The sequence below is a fragment of the Nicotiana tomentosiformis genome, chromosome 8, assembly GCF_000390325.3.
Source record: "Nicotiana tomentosiformis chromosome 8, ASM39032v3, whole genome shotgun sequence".
Classification (NCBI taxonomy): domain Eukaryota; kingdom Viridiplantae; phylum Streptophyta; class Magnoliopsida; order Solanales; family Solanaceae; genus Nicotiana; species Nicotiana tomentosiformis.
In genome coordinates, this window is record NC_090819.1 from 38008118 (window position 1) to 38027427 (window position 19310).

Below are 19310 nucleotides of genomic sequence, written 5' to 3' on the forward strand. Positions count from 1 at the left end.
ACACTTATGGCCATTGTAATTATATAATTGTAGTCATTTTTTAGTAGATTAATCTCTTGTTTTCTTTAAACCATGAATCTTTTCCGAGATGCCATTTTCTTGAACTGGGTATTTTAGGTAGATTTTTTTTCAAACATTGTAAAGATTTGTGGACTTTGCCCAACAATGGATTACCTAGAGAGTTTTCTTGAGGGACTAAAGTCTAAAGAAAAATACAAAAAAATTTATTTTTTAACTGATAATGGAATGGGAAGAACTTGAACGTCTATGCTATTGACATGTTTTATATCGAGGCTTAGGTTCAGAGTATTTGAACTGAGTACTTTCGTCATGATCTTTATATTACATGCCTTGACAACATATGTGGCTTTCTTTTGACGCTTAAGCTCATATGCTGACTCCTGTGATTACTTCCTAATTGTTGGAATTGTTATGATGACTATGCTTAGTTGTTTAACTTGAGAGTCGGGCATAAGTCATCCGGAGTGAGTCATGTACATTGTGTGATGTGAGGTCTTGATTATATTTTGTGCTATCCTGTGTTAGTCTAGAACTTTCCCCGTGTTAGTCGAAGCGAAATAAGTAAGCTTTGTGAATCTAGGAGATAATGTAGGCGTTTCTTTGATTGTCCATTGAGCTAGTATGCCACCATAAATAAAATTATCCTTAGATAGCCCATTTGAGCCTATAAAACTTTTCTTTGGCATCCACATTACAAGTTGATTCCCTTTTTTGTTCTTAATCAGATCTTCTTGAACATTTACCTCCGAAATCACTTAAGTCTCTAGAAGAGTAAGGTGAAAGTTGATGTAGCTTTTGAGTGGAACCATAAAAAGGCCAAAAAGTGCACGTATGTTTTGAAAGATCATTAGCTGGGCAGCCTAAATGGGGAGAGTGTTGAAAAAAAAAAGGTCATAGAAAATACAAAAAGGAAAATACACCTCCTATTCCTCTTATCCGGGCTAGTGAAATGCAAAGTTGTGCTTAGAGAGAAAGGCCAAATTGTACATGGTTTCGTGGCATTGCTTGAATTGGTCATGAAGAGTGTGTAGTTGAAAGTTAAGTGTAGTTTATTAAAGTGCTCAGGAGGGTTAGTCACTATACCCAAATATATCCTACCTATCTCTTAGCCTACATTACAACCTGAAAAGATCTAATTGATCCTGGACTTTGCAAGCTTAGATTAGTAGAGACATACACTACGGGTAAGCCTATGGTACGACCTCGGGATGTACATGAATTTATTTGAGAGAGTGAGAGAATTCTTATGATTTTTATGACCTTAAATTATACTTGAATGTATATTTTAGTGTGTGGACTAATTTCTATCTTTGATTTGTGGTGAGGGCACATGATTTACAAAGGATTGGTAAAGTCCAGGCGCTTTGAGTTGGCACAAGAAGTGAGTTATAGTAGGGAATGTATTGGAGTCATATTTTGAGGTTAAAATGTTAGAAGAGTCATACAAATATTTTAAATAGTCTTGGCATGGGTCTAATTTTGAAGAAAGATCTCAATAGTTCTTATGCTTGATTCTAAGCGTTGATATAAACCATTATCATTGGTGTGATACTCGAGTAAGTTTTGAAATGTGTTTCTTGCCTATGAGCTTAATGTTAAGTTGCTCAAGGATGACCAAGAGTTTAAGTGTGGGTGGTGATAAAGGATAAAAAGTGCATGTCTTGAGTGTGTTTGTGTATTAATTCTTGTATGAGTTGTGGGAGTTCTGTCACCACTTCAATTTTCCTACGTAGGATGTCATGATGGCACCTAGTCCCTAAGACTAGGTAAGCCTAACATTCATGAAAAAATAACTGAAACAATAATTAAAGTCTCAAAAATCAGCAACTATATAAGATAAAAACTGCAACTCAGCATATACAACTCCCATAACCCGGCGAATACCACTCATAAGAAACTAAATAGTAGTATTGAATTGTCACGCCCCAAAACCGAGGAGCGCGACCGGCGCTCAACCGAGTGAACCCGACCGAGCAAGCCTATTAGATTTCATTCTACCCAAACTCATCCATGAATAGAGATAATACATATTATCATTAATTAGACGAAAATGTGTTCATGTATACAATACCAAATCATTTCCAATAGTTTCATCATTTTTAAAGTCTCAAATGGACAAGTAATACATCCACAACATAACATAGTTTGTCTTTCCCCAGAATCAATACACAACCCATATTATGTCTACAGAGCCTCTATAGATAATGAAGAGTACAATGATAATGCCAGCAACAAGGCCCCGGCTATACCTCAAACCGAATACACAAAGTACAAAAGATACATGACCCCGGGATGAAGTAGGGCTCACCAAGTTAGCTAGGAAGAAAGTGCACTGCTATCACTGATCAATATCTCCTGCTGTGGGACCACCTGCATCCATTGAAAGATGCAGCGCCCCCAGCAAAAGGGACATTAGTACCGTCGAATAGCACTAGTATGTATAACTAAACATCCTCTCAATAGAATGACAAATAATACAAGCAGGATTATCATAATGTCAATGGAAGCCTTAATCAACATCAAACCTCAATTTAGGATCAAGACAGTGTTCAAATTAATTTACATATCTCACATTGGGAGATTTTTAGTATCGATATACCATTGTCCACAATACCAGTACCATTATTCACCATACCAATACCGCTATTCACAAAACTAGTACCACCGTACTCTTAGCACGGAGTCCGATCATGACCCGATCGACTAGGCTATCTCAGTAGAGACATCAACCACAATTTCTCTCAGTATCAATACCACCGTCTTTAACACGGAGTCCGATCACGACCCGATCTGCTAGGCTATCCATTAGGGACATCGACCACAATCACAATTTCAATTACAATTTCCAGCACAATCACCACCATGTGTGCGGCATGGTGTCCGATCTTGACCTGACCGGCTAGGATATCTTATTTAAGACATCAACCTTTTTATATCAATCATCGCATTTCATATTACTTTCACATCTTTTCATTTCATTGGCACTAATGGCCATAATTATAAGGTCATTCTTGGCACGTTGCCCATATTCAGTATTTCATGCTCACCTTATTAATTTCAAATACCATTATCATTATCAACAACAAATACAACTCAAATCAAGGTGTGTAGTACATATGTGAGCAATTTAGAGTCTAAGGCACATAGAGATATTTCACAAACTTTGGCATAATAGCCTTCATTTGAACTTGACTAAAAGTCGAAACATTATTAATGCACAACCCGTATTTTAACACATCCTCAATTGTTAACATAACATGAATAAAGCATTTAGAATGCTTGTTGAATATATATCTTTCAACCCAATCTTTCTCGGAAAGGCCAGTCTCATAATGAATCACTCGGGACTTACATAATTTATATGAATATCATGGGATTCAATCCTAAGAGAAGAGTTTAGCCAACATACCTCACTTGAGCTTCCTTACACTCTAAATATTCCGAAATTCTTAGAAACTTCAATCTATTATAGAAATATAACAAATTTAATCAAAATTAGGAAGATGATCATGGTTCGAGCTCATTTGAGCATTTTATCAAACATTAAGTGTGCATTAAGGTTCCAAGGTCCTTTTATGGAGAATTCCATCATCCCACAACCCAATCTTTACCATTTTCAGCTCAACAATCTTCCTACACCTTTTGATAACACATGCATATAAAATAAACAACTCTCATGCCCACAAATTATCTTGCTAGTTACCCATTTTCAGAAAATTTTGAAATTAGGGTTTAGGGTATAGAATCTTACCTCTAGGATGAATACCTAGTGAGCTTCCCTTCTTAATCTTCCAAAACTTGAGCAAGAATTGAAGAGAAATTATTGAAGAACACCTTCTCACTCTAGGGCACTCTCTCTCACTCTAGAATATCAGATTATGTCTCAAAAATGGCCCAAAGAGTGTATTTAACAAAATAGGGTCGGGTTTTAAAAACCCAAAAATGGAGCTCCGGAATAAGGTATGCGATCGCATAACTGATATGCGGACCGCATATCGGTCGCATAATTGGTTACAAAATAGCCAAAAGAATTGTTTGTGTATGCGGTCACTATGCGATCCGCATAACTGTTATGCGGTCGCATAGTCGACCGCATAGTTGCTTCCAACTAACCCAAATTAACTGCCTCACTCTGCGGCCATTATGCGGTACGCAGAGTGGTTCTGCGGTCGCATAATGGACCGCAGAAGTGCACTTTTTCGCCAAAAATTTTTCTTTACTTTTCGATGCATTATTCAACCCAAAAATTCCGAACACGTAAGCCTAGTCCGACACCATGAAATATTATTTTCTTTGCAAACTTTACTGGGTTTTACACTTAAGTACTTCAAAATTTTCCGGGGTGTTACATGAATAGTCCTATATATCAATGTCTATAAAATGATAAGGAAAACAAAATAATCTAGGTAGAGGGGGACTCCGAGGCTTGCGGACGCCGGCAGGTATACCTTGAAGTCTCTGAAGCTGATCTCTTGCTAGTACCTGGGCTGGTAGGAGTTACCTGGATCTGCACAAAAAAATTTGCAGAAGCGTAGCATGAGTACACCACAACGGTACCCAGTAAGTGCCAAGCCTAACCTCGGTAGAGTAGTGACGAGGTCAAGTCAAGGCCTTACTGGATTAAATAAGAAAAAATGTACACGTGTATGGCAGTGTAGTAATGATAGCAATGAAATTGAAATAACAAATAACATATCAAGGTTAGCTACATGGAACGAAAGCAAATAGTGCAACACGGAGAAAACAAGGAATGGTATGCTAAGGAAAACAAAACAAAAAACATAAGTGAAGCAGTAGAGAAATACCAACAAGAGTCACTACCGAGGTACCGCCTCATAGTCTCAAATAACAAGTATAATTCACAATCATTCCCTATATCACCGCAGGATCCTTGCATTTAGTTTTTGAAAATTATTTTCCCTAAATAGCATTATGTGTTTTACCCTACCTTATCACACCGTATGACTTCTACTAGTTCCCCTACTATCCACGCGTATCAAGCCCACCTTATCTCACCGCATACATTTCAACCCCAAAACCTTGTACCACCGCATGCGTATCAATATCACAACATAATACAAATCGCACCTCAAGTGCCCAATATCACAACTTGTCAAAGAAATCGACAATAACAGTGTTTTCAAAATAAAGAGCTCGTGGCTCAACCACAATATACACAAGAGTCTCAACAATAACAACTGAAAGTGAATAACTTAACAGAATAGTATTTCTCAACTTAACACTTTGCCTCAATATGAATCACAGTCTTTATAACTCAATACCGACTTCATCAACAAGATATTCCAAGAATATCAACCTCAAGTAAAGAATTCACGGTTAAATAATGAACAAGGATTAGAGGAAACAACAACTTCAACTAACCATGTAGGACAATTAACAAATAAGAGATAAGACAAGCAGAGCATGTGAAGATAGACTAGAAATGATGACTATAACATGTTAAGGCAACTCAATTAAGGAATGAAAGGAATCTACATAGCTAAAACCGGTAAATTTTCACATTTAGCCCGTGCACACACTCGTAACCTTGCGTACACAGCTTTCGCACATCACAGTTATCACAAACAACACCAATCCTAAAGGGTAATTCCCCCACACAAAGTTAGGCAAGACACTTACCTCAAATCACGCTAACTCAATCCACTAGTAGGTCTTTATCTTGATTATCCAACTCTGAACGGCTCGAATCTAGCCAAACAAACTTCATACTATAAACATAAACTATAGGAAACTATTTCGAACAATAAAATTATGACCTTTGCAAAAAATAAAAAGTCAACTCAAAAGGTCAACTCGGGCCCACATCACGAAACCCGACCAAAACTATAAAATCCGAACACTCATTTGATAACGAGTCCAACCATACAAGAATTACTCAAATCCGACCTCAAATCGCTTTTCCAAATCCTAAAATTTTAGCCTAAGAAGTTTTCACAATTTTTTTCCAAAATTTTCAACTCAAATCACAAATTAAATGATGAATTAACAATAGATTCGTGTAATTTAACCAAAACTGAGTTAGGATTTCTTACCCCCAATATTTTCCTTGAAACACTCCCGAACAATCACCACAAACCGAGCTTTCTAGGTCCAAAAATGGATTATGAAATCAAACCCTCGAAATAGGCCTTTTCTGCCCAGCGATTTCGGCTTTGCGGGCCTTTAGTTGCATTTGCGACGCCGTACCTGCGGAAAAACCATCGCAGGTGTGGATTCCACTTAGGCCATCACTTTTCGCTTATGCGGAACAAACGTGTATCAGCGCATTTGCTTCTGTGGATAAAAGGCGCTTCTGCGCACTCGCTCCTGCGGGTAAGGCCCACTTCTACGACAATAGACCAAGCCAGCCCTGTCTGTATCTGCGACCACTCCTCCGCACCTGCGGACTCGAAGATGAGGATATCTCCTCGCACCTGCGACCCCAGCTGGGCAAAGCCATCTTCACTTCTGCGATCAGCTCCTCGCTTTTGCATGTCCGCACCAGCGGCCAAACCCTCTGGAGGTGCGATGACACCAGAACATTAGTGGTTCAGCAATTGCACAGGTCCAAAATTATTCCGGATTCAATGCGAATCACACCCGGGGACCCCGTCCGAATATACCAACAAGTTCCAATACACATAACAGACCTAATCGAGGCAAAAAATCACATCAAATAACATCGATTCTACGAATCGCAACCCAATTCAAGCCTATGAAACTATGAACTTCCGAATTAAAAAAACTAATGCCGATTCCTACCAAAACAACTCCGATTGACCTCAAACTTTACACACAAGTCATAAATGACATGGCATGCCTATTTTAACTTTTGAAATCAGAATCCGACCCCGATATTAATAAAGTCAACTCCCGATCAAACTTTTCGAACTTTCAAACCTTCAACTTCCTAACTTTTGCCAATTCACACCAAAACGACCTACGGACTTCCAAATCAACATCTAGACATGCTCTTAAATCCAAAACCACCATACGGAGCTATTGAAACCATCAAGACACACTTGTCTACACAAAAGCCAAACTACGGTCAACCCTTTCAACCTAAAGCTTCGCATTAGGGACTATATATCCCATTTCACTCTGAAACTCCCCCGAAATCAAAACCCAGACACCCCAGCAAGTCCAGCAACCACAATATAACATATGGGAGGCAATAAATAGGGGATCGAGGCTAAAGTACTCAAAATGACCAGTCGGATCGTTACAAGTTCACATCAATTTTGAATTAAAAATATGCTCATTACATGTTTCTTATGTGTAAGAATAAACTTGCGGGGAAAAGGATCAACTGGGAGAAAAATTGGTGAAAAAAGAGCTGAAAAGTTCCGCACAACAAAGCGAGGTTCACTTTACCAGTCCGGGACCGGAGCAGAAGAAATCAGAAAAGTCCCGGACAGCGAAGCGAGGTTCATTTCGCTAGACTAGGACCGAAGCAGAAAAAATCAGCTTTTCCAATCCGAATTAGGAGAAGCCAAATTCGTCCCAACTAAAACCTAAACCATATAAATATGAGAGTTAGCCACTTTTTGAAGGGAGGGAAGTCTTTGGGGAGGCAAGAACACACTTGGAAGTAGAGAAAATTAATAACAGAGATCGAAAATCGTGGAATTCATCTTGAGTTCTTCTTTTTCCCTTCTATTATTGATTTTTATGTATTCTTGGGAATTAATTGAGATTGCTCATTCATTCTAGGGATATGGTTTTACATGAATGTTGATATTCGAATATTGATTTGACGAGTTGATTTATCATATTAGGTTATTTATTCATATCCTGAGCCTAATTATTTTACTGTCTAGCTAACAATGAAATACTATATATGAATCTTGAGTTGAACTTGAAAGAGGTAATTCTTGATTGCAATAGGATTGAATAGAACGCGATCTTGAACCTAGTCATTGGAGAATTGATTTGCGCATATGGATAGAAATATACCTATGTGCCGTGCTTAGCCAATTTGCAAGAGACTATTAATGTGTTCTCTTTATCTCTAATCTCATAGGAATATAGGGGTTAGAATAGATTGAATATATAGACGAGTATAAGTTGTCAAATTTCTACTAGTATTATTGTCCTTGCTGGTTAATAATCCGGATAAATTAAATAAGTCAAGTTAATTGAAGATTCGACAGGATTGTTACATATCCATGATCCTGGAATATTATTTCTCATTGAATTCAACCTTTGGTGCTAAGTGTGATAGTTAATTAGTTCTTCTTTTAATCACAACTCTAGTTCGTAGAATTAATTTTTTTTAAAATCACTTTGAACTTGTTCTTGACTCGATAAATTAGAATTTGCTTGATATAGTTGATAATTAATCACAAGTCCCCATGGGAACGATACTCTACTCACTCTTTATTACTTGATTGACCGTGTATACTTGCGTGTGCGATTTAGAGCAAGTTGCTCATTTCATACCTGAATATTAGAGTTGAAATCTCTTTTTATGTAACTATTAAAATTTGGTATTTTTACATAACAAATGAGATTCCTACGAACATTACTATTTTTATTTGACGTCTTAAAAATAAAATACCAAAATTAACCGAATTACCTATACAAAATAGATTAATCAAAGAATTGGTAAGGTATGAATTTCTAGAAATAACAGTTGAACCGAACCAGGTACCTACAGCTACTGCCTATTGGAAAAAATCGCAGAATAGAACCTTACGTTTTATCTTTAGAGATGACAGGTTTATTATACAATCAAAGGAGGAAGATACATATACAATGTTTATACTGCTCGAGATGTCTTTGTTCTCTGCCAAAATAAAAAAAAAGAGTGAAATCAGCATCCGTGAAGTAAAAAATAAAAAAGGAAATTATTGCGGAAGAAAAATCAGAAACCAAAAATTGGAACCAAAACGAAGCTGTCGCTAAAAGGAGATATAAGTCTACTTGTGTCGGTGATTGGTGAACGACTGGAGGAGTGGCGGAGTAGCTGAGCAGTCGATCTCGAAGGCTGGACTGGCGGAGCAGTGGCGGTGAATGTCGAGAGAAAAGAGAGGGTCTAAGCTTTTTTTCTTCTCTTTTTAGCTTCAATGAAGGTGGAAGTTAAAAATCCTAAGGCATTTTTGGAGAAAATGACAAAACTAGTCCCTTGTGTTCGGGGTCGGTGTAAAATAGTCTTTTCAATATATATATTTGAGAGTCGTTGTAGTTCTTTATGTTTAGCAAAACTTAGCACTTTTAATCTTAGGATATATTTTTAACATGGAGGTATGTATATTTGATAGAATTAGCTTGTAAGTAGCATAAACTGTTTAAACTATAAAAAAAAATAAAAAAAAATCAGAGTCCGGACAAGCTACTTCTTATTAATTTTTCCCAATTTGTACCTTAGAAAAATCCTTAACCGTAAGATTTCAACAACAAAGAGTGCTACTTAGAGTGTTGATTCATTTCCTATTTCACATAATTAAGAAGCGAAAGGTATATATTAATTTCCTTGATTAGGATTTTTCTAAAGGTTCAAATGAGTCCGGGGAAGTTCATCATAATGATGGCGTAGTAATTGACTGGTATCCAATTGGTGATATAAAGTAATTGACTATTTGCTGTGTGTGTGTGTGTGGGGGGGGGGGGGGGGTGTTCTTTCTTCTTTTCTCAAAGCAAGAACCTATAAGTTGACATGTACATATAAATATGGTATATTGGATTCTTTTCTCAAAGCAAGAACCTATAACTGGACATGTACATATAATTATGGCATATTGGATATGAAGTCCAAAAAGAATCACGCAAAAATAACAAATACACACATCAGAGTATACTTTAAATATATTGGTGTAACAAAAATTGCGTATAAAGGTAAATTAAAACTCTTCGGGAACTCGCCTGGGACGACGCACAAGTAAAACGGTCTAAGAGAGATGTGGGCTCTTATCTTATAAAATGCACGCGCAACACATGAGGCTCATCCCATTATTTTAGCTCACTCGAGTATAATTAGATTTGTAAATATCACGATCTAAAATTTAACTAGTCGTGATGACACCTAATCCAACCCGATAGGTAAGTCAATTAGTAACAATAATCTAATTCATAGAGATTTACTGCGAAATGTATAATATAGCTGAACTTCTATACAATGAATTCCCAAGAACTGGTAGTACAAATCACGAGTTTCTAAGATTTAGAGTTTACAAGCTGGAATGAAATAAATACATCATCTGTTTGAAATATACATGAACAAATTAATAATTCTAAAGCTACCAAGATCAAGAGGCAGCTATGACCGGAATGCAGGTACTTCTTCAATGTCAGCTCCCGCTATACACATCAACATCAACATCCAAATTTGCACGCAAGGTGCAGAAGTGTAGTATGAATATAACCGACCTCATGTACTCAATAAGTTACAAACCTAACCTTAGGTTGAAAGTAGTGACGAGCTGGGATAAAGGTTAGAGTCTAACATCAATAGCCAACAACAGCTCATAACAATATAACAAAAGTGATATAAGAAATAACTCAGAGATATAATGCTCAGCTCATTCACAAATCCGAAAAATAGACATGATTTTCAAGTATATTAGTGAAAACCCAAATCTTTTACTGAAATCACCAAAATATGAGTAAATCTGAAAAACTGTGATTTTTCCTAAAAACATTCAACAACAGGTAAGATGTTTCATTATCCAATAGCATGAGGAAAGTACATCTCTATTCCTACATGTCAATGTGTATGTGAAGTCATAAATGACGCAATACCTTATAACATGAGGAAAATACATCTCTATGCATATATGTCAAGTGTGCATGTCGAATGCAATGCAACACAGTGATAAAACCATATGCATACTCTCAGAGTATCAATTCACCCAGTCCTCCCAGTCACTCAGTTCTTACAGTCACTCAGTCCTCACAGTCACTCGGCACTAGCTCTCAGTATGTACCTGCACTCACTGTGGGTGTGCAGACTCCGGAGGGGCGGATCCTGCCCAAGCACTAATATAAGCTAATCATGACATAAATCAATAAAGCCAGTCTATCGACCTCACAAATCTCATGCCAATTGGCCCAAACAATGATAATACGATATGAGACAAATAATAACATAGAGACTGAGATATAATAAACAATGAATGGGTATGACTGAGTATGTAATTATAATTTAAGCAAATAACTCAACAGCAGAAATAACCTCAGTGGGTCCCAACAGGATAAGCATATAGTCTAAACATAGTTTCTAATATGGATCACAGCTTAATTACACTAGCACGTAGAAATCTCGTGATAAATACAAGATTAGGTAACTACACAGTATCACAGAAACAACCGAATCATAATTCACACGGTGCACGCCCACACGCCCATCACCTATCATGTGTATCACCTCAACACCAAATATATAACACGTATATGCGGGGTTTATACCCTCAGCACCAAGTTTAGAAGTGTTACTTACCTCGAATAAGCCAAATCCAATACCGAGGAAGCCACACAATACTCTAGAAATGTCATCCCGCATGCATCAACCTCCGAACGGCTCGAAACTAGCTAAAAGCAACTCAAGAACATCAAATAATTCCAAAGAAAACAAACCCAATTGATAAAGGTCGAATCCTTAATCAAAATCCCATAGTCAACCAAAAAGTCAAACCCGAGTTTGCACCTCAGAACCCGACAAAACTTATAAAATCCGATAACCCATTCAATTACGAGTCCCACCCATACTAGTTTCACTAAAATCCGACTCCGAATCGATGTTCAAAACTCAACAATTCACTTTATGAAACTTTGGATAAAACCCCCAATTTGTTTTTAAAATTTACAATGCATTTACCAAAAACGAAGATAGATTCACGAAATATAACCAAAACCGAGTAGAAAATACTTACCCCAATCCATAAGATGGAAATTATTTCAAACATCATCTCAATCCGAGTTATATGGCTCCAAATATGCAAAAGTGGCGGAAACCCCAAAAATTAGAATACTTATAATCACTGGAAGAATCAATGAATCACGATCGCGGAAATATCACCGTGATCACGAAGAAGAAAAAGCTCTACCCCAGAAATACTATATGCGATCGCGGAATAACCATCGCGATCGCGAAGAACAACTACACCGCCTCCATAAATACGCTACACGGTCGCGAATTAAATCATACGAATGCGAAGCACACACGCTCCCACACTTCACGAACGTGTCCCCGATCATACGCGAATGTGATGAAGAAGCTTCCAACTCCCAGCTCTCAGCTCAGCTCTATGCGAATGCGATATCTCTTATGCGAACGTGATGCCCAATCTCCAGCAACTTACACGAACGCGGATAATTACTCGCGAATGCGGAGAAGAAATACTAAGATCTAGATTTTCCCCTACACAATCACATCACTCAATTCGCGATCACGAAGAACACTGGGTGCACCAGACTTCAGTAGAAACCAGCAATGCAAGATGAAGAAGAAAAGGCCTGAAACACGCCAGAGCCCCTCGGGACCACGTTAGGGCATTCCAACAAGTCCCATAACATGACACGGACCTACTTGAGGCCTCAAATTACTCATAACAATATCGAAACGACGAATCGCACCTCAAATCAAATATAAAGAACTTTGAATCTTTCAACTTTCAAAACTCGTGCTGAAACATATCAAATTAACTCGGAATGAACTCAAGTTTTGCGCAAAAGTCCCAAATGACATAACAAAACTATTCCAATCCCCGGAACAACAATCTGAATCTGATATCCTCAAAGTCAACTCTCGGTTAAACTTATGAACTTTCCAAACCTTCAAATTTTTAACTTTCTCTAATTAGCGCCGAAACCTTCTAGAAATATCCAAATGCAAATCTGAGCATACGCCCGAGTCCAAAATTACCATCCGGACCTAACGAAATCATCAAAACTCTAATCCGAGGTCAAATACTAAATAGTCAAACTTGGTCAACTCTTTCAACTCTAAAGCTTCAATTATGAAATTCATTCTTTCAAATTAATTCTGAATAGCCTGAAAACCAAAACCGAAGATTCACATAATTCATAATACATCATACAATATTGTTCAAGACTTCAAATAGCTGAACGGAAATACAAATTCTCAAAATGACCGGGTGAGTCGTTACATTTCACACTTTGTTTTTAATTAAGAAAACATTCTCGACTCTTTTGCTTCTCCGGAAGTACATTTCACACTTTGTTTTCAAGAGTATTCTTGTTTTGTTTTGATGTTTGGATTGTTAGGTAGTTGATTCCTACATCATGGTATTATATAAAGTTATTGTAATTTATAAATTAGCAAAATTTAACGGATTCATGGTCTTACACGCCATGTCTACGAGCTTATACCTCGCTTTGTATCCCCGTCTTTTAATGCACTATGTCAAATATTAAAATATGAAGTGTGCCATTTTAGCCTTTCAATTTTTTTAAAATTTTCAGAAATCATTAAAAGATATTAATATATTCGTAATTTTAACAATTCTATATTGGATAGATTATAAACTATTCTAGGAAAAAAAATCTCAAGAGACAATACTGCTTCATTTCAACTATGTTTGAATAGATGTTCAGGAGATATACTTATGGACCAACGAAAGAATTCAATCAAATAAACCATGCAGATTTAAACAAAGAAGAAGACAGAATTAAGAAAAGATCTTGATATAATGAAAACAATTGATGGAGATCTTGAGGATCTTACTGAAACTCAAATAAATATATAACACAAATTATTAAAATAAAAGAACATTGAATACACAATAAGTAAAAACAGATAATTTCGTGAAGCATACATCAAATTTTGGCAGAGGAAATGGAGTCACTAAAAGTAAGAGACAGAGAGAAATTGAAGGTCATAAAAATGGCGAAAAATGGTTGAATAGTTAAAATTAGTAGTATGTTGGTGGAGGAGATGCTGATGGGGTGGAGGCGAAGCATAGGTGGCGGATTGCTCATACTTCTTAGGTGGTGGAGGAGAGGCATAAGTGGAAGTTTGCTTGTAATAATTCATTTGTTGTGGAGGTGAGCAATAAGATGATGATTATTCATAGGTCATTGGTGGAGGTGGTAAAAAGTAGGTAAGTAATTGCTCTTAGTATTTTTGTGGAGGTGGAGGAGATTTATAGGAAGGCGTAGATTCTTTATAGTATGGTGGAGATGGAGAATGTTAAGAACATGGTAATTGCTCATAATATTTTTGTAGGGGTGGAGGTGACTTGTAATAAGGTGACTGCTCATAATATTCTGGAGGAGATAGAGGTAACTTGTAGTCGAAGGATATTTTTCATAATAAATTGGTAGTGGTGGAGACTTGAAGTAAACTGGTGTAACGACCTGATCAATCATTTTGAGTATTAGAATAATATTCTCCTATTTGATGCTTTTCATATATGTACTTGGTATTTTATGACTTGTATGGAAGAGTGGTTTGATTTTCACGTGGTTCAAGAGTAATTTGGAACACTTAATTTTATTTTGAAAGTCTTAAATTGGAAGAGTTGACCAAAGTTTGACTTTTGAATAAATGATCTCGCAATAGGGATATGAGGATTCCAATAGTTTCAGATGAGTGATTTGATTTTCATGGGATTCGGGAGTGATTTGGAACACTTGGGTTTCATTTTAGAAGTCTTAAGTTAAAAGAGTTGACCAATATTTGAATTTTGAATAAACGACCTTGCAATCGAGATTTGAGGGTTCCAATAGGTTCGTATGGTAATTTTACATTTAAGCCTATGTTCGGATTTAGTTTTGGATATTCCTAAAAGATTTTGACTCTATTCGTCGAAAGTTGACAATTTGAAGAATAGGAGAATTCATAAGTTTGACGGATAGTTGACTTTGATGATATTGGACTCCGATTGTGGTTCGGGGACGTGGAATAAGTTTGTTTTGTTGCATGGAACATGTATGTAAAGTTTAGTTGGGATCTGAGGTGCGTAGGCATGAATCTGATGCTTGGTTGGAAGTTTAAAGGTTTATGAACTTAAGAGAGTTCAATGTGTAGTTTTTTCTTTGATTCGTAGATGTGATGATCTAGTATGTGTTTGGAGGCTTTGGATAAGTCTAAATAGTGTTTATAGACTTGTTAGTATGATTGGATAGGGTTGCGAAGTCTCGGGTAACTTTTGGACCAGCTGGAGCATGTTTGGAGTTACAGATTTTTGCCGGTATTAGTTTGTTCACAGTGACCGTGGAGCAGGTCTTGGAATTGCGTAGAGTAATTTAGAGCTGGGGACAGTTGCTCTTCACGTTCGTGGAAGGGGAGCCGCATTTGCGTAGAGAGAGTTGGAAATTGGGAGGAATCCTTCGCATTCGCGTTCGCATTAGGCTGGGCGCGTTCATGTAGAGAGAGGCTTAATGGGCAGGTTGTTCACCATGATCGCGAAAATCTACATGAATTGTTAACACTTAAAACATGAAATCTTCAGGTAAAATTTGAAGTTTTTGCCTACAACTTAAAAGAGTAAAATTTGAAGTTTTGAGCTATGATTTGGACTTGAATTTGAAAAATTCAGCAATATATGGACTCGTGGGATTATGGGTAAATGAGATCTGCCCCTTGACTTAGATTTTGACCATGTGGGAATGAGTTAGCTTTTGTTAATTATTTGAAAATTAATTAAAGATTAAAGCTTTATTAATTGAACTTGATTTCTATAATGTTATTTGACATTATTAAGTATTGTTTGGCTAGATTCGAGTCAGTTGGAGATGATTTTTAAAGAAAGGTGATTTTTGGAGGGTTGATTGGGCTTGTTAAGGTAAGAATCTCGTCTAACCTTATTTTAAGGGAATAAAATCTTAGGATATGACCTTAATTTCTTAATTGAAATATGTGAAAAGCGACGTATATGCAAGGTAACAAGCGTATATGCGGATGTTGTGCATTATTCATGGCCGAATTAGACTTTAGGCTTTTATTATGCGTTGTTTGGTTGTGTGCCTTTTATAATTCATGTTCTAATACATTGTATGACTATGTAAGCTTATCCTTTTATGCTAGTAACCATGTTTAGTATTACTATCTCTTAATTGGCCAAGATGAGCTATTCTATATGAGATTTGGCCGTAATCATGCTTCAACTCTTGAGCACACATCTACACCTCTATTTATTACGTCCTTGTGCACTTTATTAATTGTTTGTGAGCATATGCCTCTTTAAAGATGAAATGTTATTTCAGATTGCTATGACTATGACACACTTGGACATGTTAAGTGGATTGATTTTTAGATATGGCACGGGATTTCTGGTATTATTGTAATATTATTATTATTGTGGTACGTTATCTTTGACTTGCAGTTATAATGATATTGTTACTATTATGGTACGAGATCTCTACCTGCAGTGTGTGAATTTGGATCTATCCCTCTAGAGTCGTCCTCTCATGTTTCTCTCTTAATGGTGTACACGCAAATTATGAGAAAATAAAAGGTGTTTGATTGATTCTGATATAGATCCGATGATGGTAATTTTTGCACATAAAGGTGGAAGTTTAGTGAATCTCTTATGCCTTATCATGCATTTGATATGCTTTCTAACATGCTACTTGATGCCTCTGTTATATGTTTTGGCTTATTTGCAAAAATAGAATTATCCATGGTGAGTTGATATCTCTTAATATGATCTTTAATGAAATTGTATCTTTTTCATTGTCCTGTTGTGAATAATTATGAATTGTACATGTTTATTTGATTAGCAGGTATCACATGACTTGAATCTCGTCACTATTTCATCGAGGTTAGTCTTAATACTTATAGAGTACACATTGTCCCGTACTCATACTCCACTTCTGCATACATTTGTGCAGATCCAAGCGTTGGCAGTAGTAGACTTCAAGAGGGAGCCTAGTAGTTGTTAAAAGAGACTCGATATAGTGCTGCATGATCGGTTGCAGACCCTTGGAGTCGCCTTCCCCTTTCATATTATTATCTATATTCAGACATTATTGTATTATTGAGAGATTTTGTCGTATTTTGTTATAGATATCATAATTCTGTTGTATCAGGTTTTGAAGGTTTGATGTTGTAGTATCTTTATACTTCCCGTTGTTGGGAGACTTGTTTCGCTATTTATGCTATTTGAGTTATAATATATCTCGTTTCATTTGATTTGATCTATGTTGTATGTTAGCTTACCTAATCTTGGGGATTAGGTGCCATCACAACCGTTAGTGGGGTTTTGGATCGTGATAAAGTTGGTATCAAAGTTCTAGGTTCATAATTCTATGGGTCATGAACATGTCTAGTAGAGTCTTGCGGATCAGTACGCAGGCTTCTATACTTATCTTTGAAAGGCTATGAGACAATTAGGAAACTTCACTTTCTTTTTTTTTTTTCTATTGTGCGACTTTATTTTGCCATGAAGTCTGAATCTTTGCTCTTCTATTCTCTCACAGATTGTGAGAATACGTTCTTCCATAGCAGCTGAATAAGAGCCAGTATTCCAGGTCCGTACCGGTAGAGGCAGAGGTCCGTACCAGCTCAAATTTTTCCATATGGTCCAGCTCAATTTTCCATGGGTTTTATTGCTACCTTAGTGCTTCAGGATACTATTGTCTGGATCTTGAGTTATTTTGAGGGTTGGCACAGGCTGGTATGATTCCTACAATACCATCTATTCTCAAACTGGAGGGGGAGCATAGACAACTACCACTTATCCATGGTAGTTTAGGACTTATATTTCTTTTTATAAAAATTTCAAACAAATGATGTAATCTTTATTCATACCAGATTTATATTTGTATTCTTATTCTTAATCATTCATGACTTCTACTACCGATCTATGGGATAATTATATGGATTTTTACCAACTTATTTACTATTTATTGATGATATTTTATTCGATTTGTATTATCAGTTCTTTAGCTTATCTAGCATATTGAGGTTATGTGTATTATGACCAAGTGAGATTTTGGGTCATGACACACACATCTGTACTTGTTATTCTTGTTATATGCCTTAAATTTTTATAACTACTTGAGTCCCCTTATTTATTTTAGAGATCATGTTTAGGCCTTTGATTCTTAATTAAACATAATGATTATTTGATGGATAGATACAAGTTGGAGTTATAATCATACATTAAGTACATGCATATACCATGCATAACGATCATTTCTTATTCATATGCATACACTCGTGCATATGGTTTCTGATATAGACTAGGATTATGGTACGTGAGTTGTTAGTGTAGCTGAGATAATTGTTGCACAAGGTTCCTGCCGTGTACTTATTGTGGTATTGATGGAATGAGGTTTTTGCCGTGTGGATATAATGATATTGATATTATTATTAGCACAAGTTTCTGTTGTGCAGTGCACGAGGTTTCTATTGTACAGCGTCTGGATATGGATCCATTCCCCTAGGGCCACCCTCTCATGTTTCTCTCTTGATGGCATACACACATGTTGTGAGAAATCAACGAGTATATGGTTTGATTGTGATGTGGGATCCGATGTGATGATTTTTTAGCATAAAGGTAAACGTTTTGACCATTCAAGTGAATCTTTTGTGCTTATTCATGCATATTACATGCCTTATTCATGAAAATCTTCTGCATATGCTAGCTCATATATTATAGAGACGCATGAGACTTTCTAGTGAGTTATTGAACACCTGGAGAGTGTCAGATTGATGGAAAAGGGGGAGTTTTATCATATAATATCATGTGAACTCATAAAAAAGCATTCGTATAAATGATATTCGAAATTTATTGAGAAAACAGACTCTTATCAATCGTAGTCCTTGGTGATAATGTATAAGTATTTGAATTAAGGCTATTTGATGAAAATTGTGTTAATACGCGGATTTGGTGCATTTATACATGATTTGACTTGGTTATTTGAAAGACATGCTTATTACCTTCTTCCTAAATTGTGCACTTTATTTGCCGTTCCTAGGATATTTCTCTGTTATAATACATACTATATTGAGAAACACAAGTTATATAACGTGAGTCTCTTTTGACTTAAAACCTCGTTAATACTTTACTTAGGTTAGTCAAGATACTTTCTAAGTATATGTGGTCTATTGTACTCATACTATACTTGTGTACCTTGTGTGCAGATTTTGAAGTTGAGCAGTAGTGGATGACGAAGTCTAGCATTAAAGATTTTATAACGACCCAACTTATCATTTTGAGCATTTGCATTCCGTTCAGCTGTTTGAAGACTTTAGTAGCTTCATATGATGTATTATAACTTGTGTAAATTGTCGGTTTTGGCTTTCAGGTTATTCGCAATTGATTTGGAAGAATGATTCTCAACTAGGAAGCTTTAAGTGGAAGAATTGACCAAGTTTGACT

The 19310-nt window shown here is 36.4% G+C and overlaps 1 long non-coding RNA gene across 1 annotated transcript; it reads right to left on the reverse strand.

Annotated features, from left to right (window-relative positions):
- Positions 1-8720: 8720 nt before the first annotated feature.
- On the reverse strand, positions 8721-9211 carry LOC117280034 (uncharacterized). Its single transcript, XR_004510495.1, has 2 exons — positions 8947-9211; positions 8721-8809 (listed from the first exon to the last, which is right to left on the reverse strand). It is a non-coding gene; the product is annotated as an uncharacterized lncRNA (long non-coding RNA).
- Between the last annotated feature and the right edge of the window lie 10099 nt (positions 9212-19310).